This window comes from Papaver somniferum, chromosome 9 (assembly GCF_003573695.1).
Source record: "Papaver somniferum cultivar HN1 chromosome 9, ASM357369v1, whole genome shotgun sequence".
Classification (NCBI taxonomy): domain Eukaryota; kingdom Viridiplantae; phylum Streptophyta; class Magnoliopsida; order Ranunculales; family Papaveraceae; genus Papaver; species Papaver somniferum.
Genome location: NC_039366.1, coordinates 172,102,627 through 172,105,881, shown reverse-complemented (window position 1 = coordinate 172,105,881; position 3,255 = coordinate 172,102,627).

The following is a 3,255-nucleotide window of genomic DNA, read 5'->3' as shown; positions in this document are numbered from 1 at the left end:
ATATATTAATCCAAATCAAGTCTATAACTTAGAATTCATCCTCAATCAATTGTTAACTACTCATGGATGTAGAAACACCCATGTTAAACATATAAGAAAATGGAAGAGAAATCGTTACGATAACGAAATCGCTCCAAAACCCTAACTTTTCTTCCTTGTGTTCTTCTCTCCGAAGGAGTGATTAAATATTATAAGATTTTATGATAGAAACATTTCTTATGTAGCTATCCTAATTGTAGCTGTGCCCGTGCTCAAATCTCATGCAAAGCAATTGCCAAAACTCGTCAATTCCATAAACTCGTCGCTGCCAAACTGTAGCCGTGACAAATATGTGCTAACCCAAATAATGGGCTCGGGTCTAATACTGCATAGGCCAGCCCGTTTTCAACATTAGCCTAGCAGTTCTGTATAACTGACAGTGCAAACACCCGATGACCTCCAGCTTCCCACGGATAATCACATCTCCGTGAAATATTAAAGTTCCTGGATTCTTAGAATTCCTCCCGTCAGAATCACGGATAGACATGCCTCCGTGAAAAATAAAAGTTACGGGATTTCTTGTTTTGCTCCCAGTACTTCCATGGATACTCTCACCTCCGTGAGAATATTTTTCCCCTGGATTTCCTGTCTTCCCGCTATCTCACGTACACTCTGATCACCGTGAGTTTTCTGCATCTCGATTACCAGACTCTCCGTGAAACTCCAAAGCTTCTGACTTTATTAAAAATAGTTAATCCTCTCTTCAAATCCTCTATCACGACCCATAATATAAACAGCAGCATCGTCATCGATGGAAAGTAGCCTAGACTCAACTCCGTAACTGCCATTATCAACTGCCATACTCCGTATCTCTCTGTCTCGTCTATCTCGAGCTCTCCATTCAATATCAGCAACATCAACTTCTATGTTACACTCAAGTTTCTCTGAATTTCCTTTACAGAATCGGCCTCCACTTCTCTGTTTGTTCAAACTCCAGTTTCTACCATGGAAGCAACATCATTCTCTTCATCAGTCTATAACCATCACCGATATAACAACACACCCAAACTCCAACTGTCAGTCTTAGAAGACCGACAATTCAATTCTTGTACTGCGACTGCCCCTAGTAATGTAAGCGGGTGCCTTTATAAATTCTATGCCTTTGCAAAATTCAACAACTTTGACTCGCTTCAAATGCTTGTAATTTCCTCATACGACGTCGGAATGACTGCATTCTTCGGCCATTAGCTTCGTCTTTTCGTCCTCTTCGAGATGATATCAAGGACTCCTAGATTTGAAAGCGTCCCGTTTGGTCTTTGGCCCTTCTCCACTTGTAGCTAACTTCTTTTATTGTACAAATATGTGCAAATTCACTTGTTTTGGATGATTCACCTAGCAAAACATGAATAAAACAAAACAAACGTAGTATACAATAATTCGCAAGAAACTAAGCAATTACTAGCATTGATTCGACATTAAATATATGCACTTAAAAAATTCCCCCACACTTGGCTTTTGCTAGTCCTCGAGCAAACTATCTAAAATACAACAACTCCATATCGTCGAGAAAACGGATGCACTTAGCTAATGCAACATGCCTTTAAACCCCTGGGTGTCCCTAGTGGACGAGTTATAGTCTCGTGAGGGATTACAAGAGGTATACCCACAAAACCTACTTTTCTAACTTACTAGTTCTCCCAAATGATAACATCCAACGCGCTAAGAAGACATAGAGATTCTGCACACTAGTCATAAGAAGTTAGACATATGTATGAACACAATCTCATCCTTAAAAGTTGAGAGAGAAATAACCATCCCTTATCGAAAGAATCCGAGTTCGAGAGTAATCAAAATTCTCGACTCTGCCTTACCAGAAAGGGTTTTATGAAGTTGCTCTCGATAATAAACAGCTATTTATGGGTCACACATGTGTCCAGGTAGGAATGAAGAGAGAATCCTGCGACACGTTGAATAGTAGGAAGGTAAAACCCTCCGAATTGTTTGAAAACCCACATATTTTATTCATTTTGAAAACTTTTTTTTTTTCTGAGGATCTCTAAGAAAGGAAATCAACCACTTAACGAAGGTGGGAATATGCTTACTTACCTCGTTATCCGTTCGACGTGCAGTTAGCACCACTCTCACAACATCCATAGAAACGTCTTCTGTCTTCAATCTTTATCTTCATCTTCGTTTTCGGTCTTCAACTCTTGAACTTCGTGGAATCTTGACAATGTAATTTTTTTTTCTTCAAATCCTTGTTGCTTGAAACTTCATTATGGATATTCCTTCTTTAACCATTGGCTTTATTGAAAGAACAAAACTAAAAACAAACCAAAATATGATAGAACACATTTTCCTTGTCTCTTTTTTTTCTGTTTTTTTTTTTAATTCTCTTTCTTTCTCTTTTTTTTTAATTTTTTTATTGAGACAAGAAAAATACACAAATACACAAAATGAAAACAAAACAAAACAATAAAACTAATAATGAACCTAACAAAAATTTCTCTTGTCTCTTTTTTTTTCATGACAAGAGAAAATAAAACAAATAAAGATAAAATATAATTGCAAGTACAAAGGCCATGGTGTAAGTACTTTACCGCTTGATTCTTCACAACTTGTATGTCTTGATATCATAAACTTCTTGAACTCTCATCTTGATAATTCTCGCTCTTGTACATAAGTCTTCAACATATAGAAATTCTGCTCCTTGTCTTCTTGCTTTACTTGAATATGAAATCTGCTCATTTCTGTACTGTTGCCTGTAAACCTTAAACGTCTTCAACTTTCCTTGTAGATTTTGATGTCGCTCCTCTTGTTGATGATGATGTGTTCCTATGGACCTGTTGGTGTAGAGAGATAGATAAAGTGGATGTGCTAACTGCGAACAAGATTACAAGTGATATGTAAGTTAGAAATTCGATGTCACCATCATGATTGATAAAAATAGCACTCAAGAGATCAAAGTAGTGCTTCTATTGGTGGGAGGTTGGGTATCTCACCATTCTACCTGGAATTAACGTACGGTGACACACACTCTAAAAGCACATATTTAGACACGTACAAAGAATTGAAGGTCGGTGCCTCACATGATATAAAAATAGGTAGTCTCCACTATAGGGGATCACAATTCTACTACCGAATTCATTCTGCACCTCATTTTCCACTGGCATGGTTAAATCCAACTTTAACTCTCAAACAAGCAAGAAACCCGATCATGTTCTCTGGCATCTTTAAGTTCAGTCACTCGTGTGAGAATTTCGATGTAATCTTAGC